At 43.5% G+C, this 14,778-nt stretch overlaps 1 long non-coding RNA gene across 3 annotated transcripts; it reads right to left on the bottom strand.

Annotated features, from left to right (window-relative positions):
- Positions 1-453: 453 nt before the first annotated feature.
- LOC119275563 lies at positions 454-3,557 on the bottom strand. Of its 3 annotated transcripts, none has more exons than XR_005135753.1 (3): positions 3,469-3,557; positions 3,182-3,369; positions 454-3,080 (listed from the first exon to the last, which is right to left on the bottom strand). It is a non-coding gene; the product is annotated as an uncharacterized LOC119275563 (long non-coding RNA). The 3 variants fall into 3 exon arrangements; XR_005135754.1 differs by having other exon boundaries at positions 3,191-3,369; XR_005135752.1 differs by having other exon boundaries at positions 454-3,369.
- Positions 3,558-14,778: the final 11,221 nt, after the last annotated feature.

Here is a 14,778-nt window from a genome sequence, read left to right as displayed (position 1 = left end):
GTTGTACTCAGAGATGACAAAGGAAAATTCATTGTTGGCAGAAATGGGAAGATCGATTGGTGTGCTGATGTACTAACAGCAGAAGCGATGGCTCTGAGGTTTGGTTTAATTCTTGCACAAAGGGCGGGATGCAATCGTCTTATTATTAACTCTGATAATATGGAAGTCATTGACACAATGAAAAATGGAGGACAATCGGCGGGAGTTGCGGCGGCAGTCTTCGAGGATTGCTACTTCATGGCATGTGATTTTCCGTTGACTAGATTTGAACATTGTAATAGGATAGCTAATAAAGTTGCTCATGAACTTGCTAGGCTAGCGAAAGTTTCTGTAACTAGAGATTGGTTTGAGGAGCCTATGGAGAATATTGTACGTCTTCTTATAGACGATGTAACCATTATTTCCAATCAATAAAATGCATGTTTTCTTTCAAAAAAACAACACAAGACAAGATTCGTATTAGTCTATTTATATTAATCGTATTTGTAATATGAAACCATATATTAATAATTGTAATATGGGGCTTTCTAATTCCTATTACAATTCTTCACCCATATATGTTTTCATATAGACTATCATCTAACAGCAGCAGAAGGGTAAAAGACCCTCACAAATACGTGTCTTCATCATGATGATTGAAACTTAACATCCACTTTAACATTAAAGCTTTCACCACAATCACTGATCTTGGAAGTTGATCTCCTTTACTTCTACAACAAACAAAAAATTGTAAGGCGAATAATTAATCAAAATCATAGATCTCCATAACCTTAAGCAGTACTCCGTACCAATTTTACAATATCATCTTCTCTAATACATGTTTTCTATATTGTGCAGGAAGAAGCGATGAAAATAAAAGGTCGAGCATATTGCAATAATGTGAGAAACCTACCGAGGTAGTTAAAAGCAATCAAATATACAATCCAGCAAGGTGATTCGTTGCTAATCATGGACTTTTAATAAGTGATATCACAAAAATGTTACACCTAAATTATATAATGCAACAATTCCAGTTAGGCACATTTGTGTTCATAATTGATTTAAGCATGGACAGAAAAAAAATATTATAATATTGATCTGAATCCAGACAATCAATAATACTCCCTCCATTCCAAAATATAGTGCTTCCTCTATTCCCGTGCTTCAACTTTGACCATAAATTTAACCAACAAGGCCGACTCTAGCGGGAGAAAAAATTATATAATTGAAAACTTCCCTTATATGTTGCACGACTGTAGTATGGTATACTGGAAGTAACATTATAGCTTGCTTCTTCTTTGTGCATCAGTTGTGATATCTATGTGTTCAATTCCTTCCAAGTGTTATATTAAATCACAAAAACATGTTGCATTTGTTCCTGATTGTACCTATCAGCTTTTTTTTTAAACATGAAAACACATTTCCATGCAACATGGCTTAATCAAGACGGAGGCAAAATCAGCATTCTTGAATTACCACAGGGAACCATATCATTTACAGATGTCAATCATGTGCATTGACTGAGGCAAAATCAGCATTGTTGAATTGCCATAGGAAAGCATAGGCTGGTAAAACTACGAGGTAAGTAGCAAGAAAATTCAATGAAGATATACAATTTGGACATCCATGAACCTGGTAATTCTGTTAAGTGTGTACATGACTAAAAGTAACACAAAGTGTACAATAGAAAAAATCAAGGGCAGAATAACCAGATATGTCAGTTCTATTAAGTTTGTTGTATTAGTAAGAAAAAAGAACATACTAATATTCAAATTGATGCTAAATTCAGAAACTTAAACAGGACATCGAAAAGGACAGATATGGAAATCGGGAACTTCGGAAGTCCAACACGCAAGTGTGAATGGTGTGGTGCAATTTTCTGGTATGAAGAAAGAGCAACTTGAGAAGGGAGTTGTGACATGCATACAAGGCGAGAAGAACCTCAATGAACGAGCAACTTCGGATGTTCAACGTGGATGCCCTTGCATGTAGTACAGACTAGACTGGATCAAAAAACATCAAGGAAACATAAGAGCAGAATTATATGCTGACTTGCGGGACGCAACATAAAGAGGAGATACAAGGGCTGACGAGGTAGGAAGGAGAATACTACTGCCATCCAGCTTCACAGATAACCTCAGATACAAGCACAAAACTACCAAGATGCTATAGCAAGATGTCGATGGGCTTGATACACAGATCTATTTGTGGCATTCACGTCCAACACAGCTTGGCCGGATATTCAATCTATGCTTATGGCAGTAGGCCAAACAACATCACAGAAACCTGATATTGTTGATCGAATGTTCCACATAAAGTTCAATGAGTTCATGAGGGACATAAGAAAAAAGGAGATACTTTGTGAAAACACTTGCCAGTAATAGCCTACTAACTTGATCATACCTGTTATTTTCTTTTCAATAGCAAATGAACTAACAACAAGGATGATGTGGTCAAGAACATAGTCTACACAAAAATATTCTAAAGGTAGGGAAAAAAACAAACTTCCAGATGCTACTAGCCTTTTAGATAAACATAAGTAGATGGAAAAATAGTACACTACAAAACTACCTTCAAAATAAAAACTGACTTTTCTATGCTAGCATTATATGGCAGAATGGATATGATCTACTACTCCTAGAAGTATTGGAAACAAGCATCAACATTTGATGGAAATAGCTGGATAATACCAAATGTCAACACTTTGTGTTATCTGATATTTTAAGATTATTCTATAGTACAAGCCAATAGTGACAACATCCACGCATCATTTTAGTTCATATGTAGGATGCAATCGCACCTATTTTCCTATAGACTTTATCTTTGGTAGTACTAAATAGTAAAACATGGCTAATCACGAATACACTAATTACTTACTAATAAATTTGTAGAATATGAACGGGGCAGGGGGCCATAAACAGATATACATCCTAACAAGCAATATCTTGATCGCATTATATTGGTTTACCCATACACATGCAGAAAAAGGATAAGAAACAAAAACATGAGAGGGGCAGGAAAAGAGAGAAGGGGGACCTGCAAGTGGAAGAATGAGCTGCCGAAATCAGGCTGCCAGTCCAGGATGAAGATAACCTGCCAGGCTGCCTCGCTCGGGGGCAACCACGATGCGATCGAAAACAACGCCGTCAGCATCTCACAATCAAGGTGGATCCAACCTGTCTGCGGGAGACAAGATCCGCACCCACATCACCTGGATGGACGCCGACGGCAACGGCGTCGTCCAGATAGACGAGCTTGCTTCCTCCCTTGAGCCGCTTCTCCTTTGGGCCCACTCCGTCGCCGTTGACCGGTCTGAGAGATCGACAAGCCGTATAGGAGCCAAACAAGGCACCATAGACGGCCACCCCATGGCCGCGCCAGTGAGTTGAGCTGCAGGTGTGCGTGCAAGTGAGTACGAGCAAGGTCGCGGCAGGGAGTCAAGAGAGAAAACTGAGGTTCTGTTGGAATGGAATCCGCAGCACAGATTACCAACGCTACCAGCCAGAGCTCATCAGGTGGAAGGAGGAGCGAGAGGAAAGAAGGAAATGAAAAGGGGATCAAGAAACAGCAAGCATTTTTTTTTGAGTATTAGAAACGGCAAGGGTGTGAGTGCGCAAGAAGTTTTTTTTTTTGAGCCAAGAGTGCGACTGTGCGAGAGACGAAGACTTGAAGGTTGTGTACGTCGTCTATGTGAATCTGTTGGGCTAAAGCCCAACAAATAAATCCAGCAGAAAAAGTTTCCTTTATGTAGAAACAACACAAAATGCAAATTCAATTAACATATAGTATACGTATTTTCTAACACACTGCAGACGCATGCACTCATACGTACGCATAAAATAAAATTACTTACAGTATACACGCACTATAATGGCATAAATTTTTCTCGTAATATTCTAAACAAATGCATGGAAAAAGAATTATAGTACACGATCATACAAAATATGTCTATCCGGTACTAATCATTTATATTTAGATTATGCATATCGAACTACCATTTCATGAAACGCTAGGAGACTTTTAATATTTTTTTATAAGATCCATCTGTGCGGTCGCATCAAGAAAACCCATGGCTTGGAGCAACGCACACCTGAAGATTTTGATGAGAACGTTCGTGACCAATATTTCCTAAAGTATGGAAGGGAAATTCCCTTACCGAGAAAACCATCAAGGATGTGTATGAAGGTAAAATCATATTTATAACCGCCACTAACGAACAACTGACAAAAATAACCAATATTTGCTTTGTTGCGTGCAAATAAATCCATGTTTAAAGTGAAAATGCTAGAGAAAATATACAGAACATGAATTGCCCAACGGAATTCATCATGAAAATACATTTACTACGGCATGCATACTAGGCATGTAAATGATAAATGAATAATAGGTATAGAACTATGTTCGCAAAACTATTATATTTCAAATGTCATCATATTTGGTCCCAAATGTTTAATACAAATAACATACTCTCATTATTAAACTTTCTAAAGATCTAGCCCGCGCATCGAGCGGGCCACTTTGGTAGTTTCATACAATAAAGAGACAACCATAAGGCTCCTGCCAGTTGGCGATAACTTTTACAAAACATGATCATCTAATACAATAACGTATATCACATCATATCTTGACCATATCACATCACAACATGCCCTACAAAATCAAGTTAGACGTGCTCTACTTTGTTGTTGCAAGTTTTACGTGGCTGCTACGGGCTTCTAGTATGAATCGTTCTTACCTACGCATCAAAACCACAACAGTGATTTATCAAGTTTGTTGTTTTAACCTTCAACAAGGACCGGCCGCAGTCAAATTCGATTCAACTAAAATTGGAGAAATAGACACCCGCTAGCCACCTTTATGCAAAACTAGTTGCATGTCTGTCGGTGGAACCGGTCTCATGAACATGGTCATGTAACGTTGGTCTGGGCTGCTTCATCCAACAATACGCCGAATCAAAATAAGACGTTGGTGGTAAGCAGTATGACTATGATCGCCCACAACTCTTTGTGTTCTATTCGTGCAAATCATCTACGTGATGAACGTGGTCATGTAAGGTTGGTCGGTCCTGTAGCACCCAAGATGTGATTCTATCCCAATCACGTGATGAACTCATGATTGGGGAACAACCGCATTTCGAGTGCATATCAAGGTGGATATCATTACAACATAACATGTACTGAATAGATGAGAATACAAGATAAAGGTTTACACTCGCCACAAGCTACAACATGAATACAACAATTCATCAATACATAGCAATCATCATACAGAAGAGCAGGATCCGACTATGGATGAAATCAAACGAAAAAGAAGAACTACATCCATCCTGCTAATCCCAAGCTCCCCGACCTGGAACCTATCCCTTGATCGAAGAAGAAGAAGAAGAAGCAGAAGAACTCCAAGCAAGCAATCATCACTCTCACGTCAAAGCTTCACTTTACCTATACCTACACCTATTGTTGTAGTAATCTGTGAGCCACGAGGACTCAACAATCCCATTACCATGGGTATCAAGACTAGCAAAGCTTAATGGGTATGGAATGGACAAGTGGTGAGGTTGCAGCATCACTAAGCATTATATGGTGGCTAACTTACGAATACAAGAGTAAGAAGAGAAACTACGCATAACGGTCGCAATCTAGTAATGATCAAGAAGTGATCCTGAAGTACATACGTGTCAAACATAACCCCACCGTGTTCTCTTCTCGAACTCACTCGAAAAGAGACAATCACGGTTACAGACATGGTTGGTGTATTTCAATTTAGATCCGGTGTCAAGTTCTCTGCAACCGGATATTAAAAATTCCCATTTGCCACATAACCGCGGGCACGAATTTTGGAAGATCAAACCCTGCAGCGGTGTCCCAACTTAGTCCATCACAAACTCTCACGATCAATGGAGGAAAATCCTCCTCCCGAAACAACCCGATCAAGCTCAGAATCCCGGTTCATAAGACATTTCGACAATGGTAGAACAAAACTAGCAAGACCTCCCGACGTGCCGACACCCTGATAGTAGCCACGCGTATCTCGTCCTAGGCCACGATCGGATTGTCCAAACTTCAGGTAGGCCAAATCCAAAGTTTCTCCAGGCGGTCACTGGCGGTTGACAGGTTTGGACCAACACTCACGAGGAGCACTGTCCCGGGTTGTTAATTAAGTCCTCGAGATCCGAAAAGTCCCGATGCAAGTTTTAATTGTTGTTAGGAAAATGGTAAAACCAATGTTGGGCCTTGCTGGAAGAGTTTTATTCAAAGATAACTATTAAGGGGGCCCATAGACCCCGACCGTGTTAGGAACGCAAAATCAAGGAACATAACAGCGGTATGACAGAAACCAGGGCGGCAAGAGTGGAATAAAACACCGGGCAAAAGGTCGAGCTTTCCACCCTTTACCAAGTATATATATGCATTAATTAAATAAGAGATATTGTGATATCCCATGATATCCATGTCCCAACATGGAACAACCTGCAACTGCACCTGCAACTAGCAACGCTATAAGAGGGCTGAGCAAAGCGGTAACGCAGCCAAACAACGGTTTGCTGGGAGGGTGAAAAGGTTAGAGGCTGTTTCATGGCATATTGGGAGGCTTGATACACAAGTGGTAGGTAGTGCGACATAGCGTAGCATCGAGACAACTAGCAAAGCAAAGATAGTAGTGGTATCCAGGATAATGATCATCTTGCCTGAAATCCCGCTAGGAAGAAGACCGAATCCATGAAGTAGACGAACCAACAGAGTCGAACGGATCCTCACATGTGAACATAACCGGAACTATCATGAAGGAGCACAACCCGAAAGAACAAAACAACATGGTAAACCAACAAGCATAATCATGGCATGACGCACAATCAAGTATGATGCATGTCCGGTTTCATGAGCCATGGCAAATACAACAATCAAATACTACAAATTAAGGGGAGCTCAATATGCAATGAGTTGCATATTGACGAAACACCACATTCAATTACTTAGTTCATTCTCCTTTATGCTACTCGACAATATTAAATGTGATTAAACATGGCAAGAGAGTGAGCATAATAAAACTACCTATCTAGGCAAGTTTAAATGAGGCCGGAACAACAAACAACAATTCCGGAAAATCCTCATTTGCATATTTTGAATTTGGTAATGTTCTGCCCTAAATCATATTTTAGAGTTGTTAAACATGCAAAGTAATGCCACCATGTTAATCTATACATTTTTCAACCCAATTACATATAAAGTTTATTTAATTTGGAGTTACGGTTAATTAGTCATGAAATAAATCACTTTAACATGCTATTTATGCAAATTGAAGTAAACAACAATTTAACACATTTTAAACAAGGATTAAAGTTGCATATTATTAATCTACATGAAATTCTAGTCATTTTACATATACAGATCATTTTAAACCGATGCATGGTTTGAGAGATATTAAATGCATGAAGCGCAAGGGTTTTTCTACAAAACTGTAATCTCTGCATAATGCTAAAATCGCAGATCTGAAAAAACGTCATTGGGATGCATCTGGAACATGAAGCACATCAAAGGAAAGACCGGGGGATCCTCACCCTAGCCTTGGGAGCAGGCGATGCTGGGCCTAGGCGGAAGCAGGCCGGTTGCAGCACTTCGTGCACGCGGGTGCGGTCGACCTAGTCAACGCGCGGTAGCGAGTGCTGCTCGACCTGAAGCAGGGGACGAAGGGGAAGTAGGGGCGCGGGACTACGATGGCGCTGGTGGTGGATGGAGCTTCTGCTCTGGTGACGCAGTGGTGCAGGGAATGAAAGGAGGTGCGGATCCGGGCGCTGTAATAGAGAGCAGCGAGAGAGAGGGTCGGGTGAAACAGCGGAAGCTTCAGTGAAGAAGTGACAGGGGAAGGGCGCAGGTGCGTCGAGGATGACCTGCTGGTGCTGTTCATAGGTGGTACAACGGTGAGGGCGGAGCAAGGCGGCGGCGTGGGCGACGAGGTAGAGGTCGGGGACGGATCGGTGCAGGGGCATCTCCTCTTGATGTCAATGGCTCGATGCAGAGCAAGAGGACGCAGGAACAGATGAAGCAGATGGTCGCAGACATGGTAATGGCTTGGACTCCTATGGGGCTTGCTGGAGTTGATGACAAAGGGATCTAGCGGCGGCTCGCTTTCTCTCGTGAGGCTCGAGCAGGAGGCGTTCTCGGGAAGGGTCATGGTTGCTGGTGAGTCGGGGCTCTGGTGGGTCCTGGAGGCACCGCAAGGACGACGGGGAGGAGCTGTTGGAGGTCGCCGGCTCGGGCGAGGGTCGCGGGCGCAGGGCGCCTGGCCTCGGGTCGGCGGCGGTCGGCCGGGGCGATGCGGCGAGGTGCTCGTGAGATCGGGAGCCCGATCTAGAGCGAGGGAAGCTGCGAGAAGGCCCTAGCTGGCGCAAGGAGATCCCTTGGACCTTCATCTGAGGGTGGAGAAGGGGAGCTGCGGGCTGGAATGGATCTGGCTAGTGCTGGCCCGGTGAGGAAAATAATGAAGGTGGAGAAGGTGGCGGCGGCATGGGGATTTGGTCGATGGGACATCCTAAGAGTTAGGGTTTGGTCTAAAAATGGACTAGGGTCTATATATAGCAAGTTGGCTAGCCTTAGGGTCATGTGGTCCCTCCAATCGTAATCGGATGGTTCGAGATAAATAGGCTAGGAGAGTCAAACAAAGAACTGAAGATATTTTAGGGATGTTTGGAGATGATCCGGACCAATCGGTCACGACTGCTCGGGTCGGGGTCGGGACAGCTTTCGGACGCATGCGAGGGGTTTGACAAAAGGCCATGGAGACAAGAGGGTTTGATGGGATCAAAGAAGAGAGGGAAGAGAGCGTTCCGGTTGATCTGAGAGGAGGTCAATAGAGACAAGAAAGAAGTGGCAACTATGAGCGGATGCAAGTTTTATGAAAGCATGCGGATGCAATGCTCATGATGACATGATGAAATACAACAAACAAATAAATAACACAGCTGACACGCAAAACATGGAAGGCATCTGGAGCTTCGGTCTCGGGTCCTCACAACAGTCCTCCACTTAAAAGAGATCTCGCCTCGAGATCTAGGATGACAACCGGAAGAGGAAGAGAAGAGGTAAAACTAAGTTGCTTCTTCGACAAACGAGTGAAACCACGAACCTTGAGAGGTTGAAAAACTTCGAGGAAAGAATACAACAGAGATGGACGAGGTTGCAAACACTCTATTAGAAAAGGGGAACAAGGAACATTACGAGAACCTTGTAGGTTGTAATACATGAAAAGAGCTTAACAACCAAAAAGAATATGAAGCCACACTGATATCATGAGATAGCCAATGAACAAGAATGACAGAATTTGGACACCACTTCGGTAGAAAAGAGAAGGAAAACTTGATAAGTTGAAAAGAACTTAAATATAGGACACAACACTCCTGTTAAATGGATAAGCAAGGAAAAGAAAAGAACATGATCTTGGCAAAACAAGATGATGGGATGTGGAGAGCAACCTCACAATGCCTTCGGGACAAATGAAAGAGTGGAATTAAGAGAACGGAGAAGAGAACAACAACTCCTACCACAATTGAATTTGAAAGAGCCTCCTTAAAAAGAAGGATTGAACGGAGTTGTTGGGAAATCAACAACGAAAAGCACAAGCTTGTTGTGGGCTTAGGGAAAACATCTCAAAATTATGAGGTGACAACCGGCCACTAATGGAAATAGTTAACTGGATCTAGATCAACAAGGAGATGGAAAATCCTTTTACTGAGAGAATAGGAGGAAACTTGGCTTATTGATAGGCACCACAATTAGCAACATTTCTTAGGGAAGGCTTTAGGTGAAATCTATACCAAGATAACTCCAAGGAAGAAAGTGATGGGTTTAAATATCTCATTCCTGACAACTTGTGAATCATGAAACATGAAGGAAATTGTCTAAAATGACATACCACCACCTCAAAAGGTAATGTAGAATGAATTGCACTTCGGATGCAAGATGAAGACTGCTTGAACTCCTAAAAAAACATGTGTTGAGCACCATGTTTATTTTAGAGTATAGCTCAGCGGATCTTAACTTCAAGAGAAACCTTGAAGAACAATTGAAGAATGAAAGGAACCCTTGATGAACCACCATGTTGAGCCTTCGTGAGAACTCCGGTAATAAAAGATTGATCAAACGAAAGGAAATTCAAAAAGAACTCCAGTAGAAGCCTTGTAATGATTTGAAATTGATATCACGAACGAACTCTGGTAGAAGGAATTAAATTATCTTGAAGAAACAAGAATAAGTGTTATGTCATGCTTATACTTCATCAACTTAAATTGATGACAATCAACGGATTTGGCACGCCGCTTATTCTTCTTGAATAGATTAAGAGAGATATAGTGCAAACTTGGGAAGGTCTTGAACAAACCACCGGTAGGATTTGGAAAGAATGAATGACTTGACACAAAACAAAGGTATAGGAATCTTGAACGAACCACCGTCAGAATTGAAAACGAATGAAGAAAAGAGAACGAATCACCGTAAGAATTAGAAAACGAACGAAGATACTTGAGGGAATTCAAATATGAGAGAACAAAGAGATCATGAACTGATTAGAGGATATTTGAACGATGCACCGGTAGAATTGGGGAATGAGGGCTGAATGTTGAGAACGAATAAATCTTCTAAAATGATGGCCTTTAGATGACCAAGAAATGAAAACAACTCCTGAAATGCTCCAGATGGGTATGAAAAGAATTATTGATGATTGGAACAGTTTGAGAGGATGGCATCATGCTAGAACCATGAATCTTCAAGAGAACAAACAAGATTTAGAGGAAAACTCTTCTTCGGTATTGAATGCTGAAAATAATGACGAGGAACACCACCAAATTGTTGAGACACTCCGGAACAATGAAGGGTAGAAAGGTTGACTGGAAGATGAACAGAATTTGAAAGCAATCTTGGAGAAGTCAACTGGCTGATGAAACATCATTCTTACGTCACACCTTGAAAATAATTGAGGATGACTCCGGGAAGAATGAGAAGAGTCGGGTAAGACCTTGGGAAAGACCTGTGGTTTATGGGCCCACTCAAAAGAGAACACCGTTGAATAACTTTCAAAGAGAGATTGCACCAGTTGAATTAAATGGCTTCAGTGAGATAACATCCTCGAAATAGCTTGAACATATTGAGAATGGAAACGCGAATCTTCTGAGATATCTTCAACACTCCAGAACAAATGAATAGCAAGAGGTGAATGACTAAGAGGTGCACCAGTATGAGAAAGAATTTGAAACGAGGAAGGGGATATGATCAACACCGACAACTTGAATTTAGTCCACCGGAAAAGAATATGAGAGTGAAGAATGATGAACTTGAAACTCCTGAGCATCTTCACGAGAAATCACCAGATAAGAACATTAAAGGAAAAGAATGAAAAGACTTCACATCAATAAAATGAATACTTGATCAAGAAATCCGAGTCCTTGAATAAAAGGGTGGGATGGTGGGAAAAAACAAAGGCAACGTCGGATGGATGAGATGACATCCTTGAGAAGAATTGAGAATTGATCTTGCAATGGGGAAAAGATAGGATCATATTGAAGAGAAACGCACCGGTTGGAAAAGAATTGGCATGACAATCTCGATGATCACGAAGGATTAGTACTCCCATAGAAATATGAGAACACCGCTTAGAAAAAGGCATGGAATCAACACTTGACTTCAAAGCAACTCGAGTACCATAACTCAAAACAAAACAAAGGATCGGGCTTGCAGAATAAGCCAGAAATAAACATATGATAGAGATTTCATCTGAAATTTTTGTGGTGGGGCCCACACGGGCTCGATCATACAACACCATCATGTACAAGGCAGTGCACATGACATACAAAGCATCCCCGAGTCAACATAGCCAAGGACTCTTTAAGACACAACGAGACCACTGTAAAACCAACCGTGGATAGGCGGACCACTAGACGTCGAACCCCAATCTCACATCATGCATTTGTCGGAAAGATATCCTAAGTAACTACTTGAATTCCCACCTATGAACTCCCAAAACTTTCTGGTTATGCAATCTGGTGTTGGGGATACAGGGAGGCACAAATATCTCACACAACTAACAAATCCTACACTCCAACTGTATCCATCCGTCAACACATAACCAAGAAAACCATGGAAATCGTGTACCTCAGACCTTTGAAAACATCCGATATACTAGCTGTGGCAATACATCTGATTGCTCTCCCTAATACTGGGTGGCGCAAAACTACTCTCACCACAAAGAGTATAGAAGCGTTTTTGATGTTGGTGTCCTATGGTATTCCAAAACTGAAACGATAAGCACTGTGACAAAAACACCTTGGAGCTCAACTCCCCTGGACACTGCCACAACCCCTAAATGTTAGGAGGCACCAAGACAGAATTCCCGTCACAATGATATCGGACCGATTCCACAATACCCGTGTGATCCTAAAAAAATTTAGTGAAAAAGGAGAGTAATGAAAACAAAACACCTACGTCATGATTTTTCACCAGATCGACGAAGGGGGTAAGGAATAAAAAGAATTCCTACTCTCAGATATATATAACTAGGACTCAAAATAGTTTTCTTCTAGACTCAACAACGGCAGCGGTTCGATCAATCAAGGGGGCTCCTATGGTCGGTAAGGCTCAGATACCAACTTGTAGCGCCTAAGATGCAATTATATCCCAATCACATGATGAACTCATGATTGGGGCACAACTGCATTTCGAGCACATAGCAAGGTGGATATCATTACAACATACCATGTATTGAATAGATGAGAATCACTACCAAAAAAAGACACATCCGTGACATTTTGGGCCGAATGAAATTTTTTCTATCATACTTATGACACTTCTATGACGATAATTGTGACAAAACCCGGTATCATCATAGATGTGGTGGGCTCCTACTTCTATGACAAAAACTCATGACGAAAAATGGGCTTTTCATCCTGGGCGGGCCGAGCGATGACATTCTTTCGGCCGTCCATGACGGAAAAAACCATGGTAGAAGCGAGGGAGAGGAAAATTTTGGCGAGTTCCCGGTTATGGTGGGTGGTCGGGGGCCGAGCGATGCACTTTTCTCTTGTACACGTACACACGTGTGTGCGAGGCGTTGGCTCTAATTGAAGCCGAGCGAGGCATTGGGCTCTAATAGAACCCGAGCGATTGCACTACAGGCTACGCGTTACCGAACCCGAGTGATCGAGCGATTCCTTCACTACCACTGCTAACTGAAGCTGATCGATGCTGCCTATGGATGAAAAGTGAGCGTTGCGGGGGGGTTTGGATGAACAGTGAGCGGTGGGGGTGGATGAACAGGACCCCGTGGTGTTGCCTCTGGATGAACAGGACCCCGATCGATCGAGCCGGTTGGGGCTGGATGAACAGGACCCCGTGGAGGGCTGGATGAACAGGACGACCCCGTGGAGGCCTGGATGAACAATAGACAGTGGAGGGGTGGATGAACAGTAGCCCGTGGAGGGGTGGTTGAATAGGAGCCCGTGGAGGGGTGGTTGAACAGTAGCCGGTGGAGTAGCGCGCGGTGGAGACTGGATGAACAGGAGCCCGTGGAGGATGGAGGAGGTCGACGGTGGATGAACAGTTGCCCGTGGAGGCTGGAGGAGGTCGACGGTGGAGATGAACAGTATCTCGTGGAGTCCCGTTTTGCGGTATGCCACACCCCTCCTGATGAATAGGACCACCGTTTCGACCGTAGCGCTCCAACACAAGTCTGTTTCGTCCATTTTGCGGTACGCCACACCCCTCCCGATCAACAGGACCCCGTTTCGACCGTAGGAGGTCCAGCACAAGTCCGTCTCCTCTGTTTTGCGGTACGCCAGACCCCTCCCGATGAACAGGATCCCGTTTTGAACGTGGCCAGTCGAACACAGGGATGTTTCCTTCATTCTGTGGTACACCAGGCCTCGTTTCCATCGCCTGTTCCATTCAAGCCCTCCCGATGAATACGACGATGCATTCTGTTCTGACCCAGCCGGTTGGCTCCCCATGAACACGACGACGACGCTGTTTCTCCATTCCGACCCAGCCATGTAGACGAGCCCTGGCCGTACGTATGCACGAGTAGGTGTTTGAGAACCCGCCCGTATGTACACATACGTGGCCGTATTTTCTTTCTTGCACAATGGCCGCTGTACGTACGTGTACATGCTACGTGCGCGCCTCTACTACGACACGTGCGCGCCTCTACATCCACCAGTATGTACGTACATGTTCGCGACCAGAATGACAATGCTACATACGCTTTGACCAGGTGGGTTCTGACTATCAGGCACTTCCTTGCGTGCGAAGATGTAGCTGGTGGGTCCCAGCAGTCAGGGGGCGAATCGTTTTTTTGCCCGGGCGCATTTCCATGCGTGCGAAGATGTAGCTGGTGGGTCCCAGCAGTCTGGGGGGAAACGTTTTTTCGCGAAATACAGTGGCCTGTCTGGTGGGTCCCTGCTGTCAGGTGGAGGAATCATTATTTTGCGCGTAATAAGGAGGCACTACCTTGCTGCGGCCGTGGACCCAGCTGTCATCCTCTCCACGTACAGTCCATGTCTGATGGAAGTCGTTCCTTGACCACGTTGACCACACCGCACCAAGAGCACCAGGGCGGTGGACGACGGCGAGGCCTAGGAAGGGGACGACGCGGAGCCGGGGAAGACATAGCAGTGGTAGCCCATGCGTAGAGGAGTATGAGGGTTCACTGGTTCGGCTGCGGTGTGAGGCTGCCATCGTCGTAGAATAACAGGGGGTGTGGGTGAGTAGAGGGATGGCCTGACTAGTGGTGGGAGTAGTAGGGACGATGAGGCCTTCG

This window comes from Triticum dicoccoides, chromosome 3B (genome assembly GCF_002162155.2).
Source record: "Triticum dicoccoides isolate Atlit2015 ecotype Zavitan chromosome 3B, WEW_v2.0, whole genome shotgun sequence".
Lineage (NCBI taxonomy): Eukaryota > Viridiplantae > Streptophyta > Magnoliopsida > Poales > Poaceae > Triticum > Triticum dicoccoides.
The sequence above is the reverse complement of the archived record's forward strand: the minus strand, read 5'-3'. Positions and strand labels throughout refer to the sequence as shown.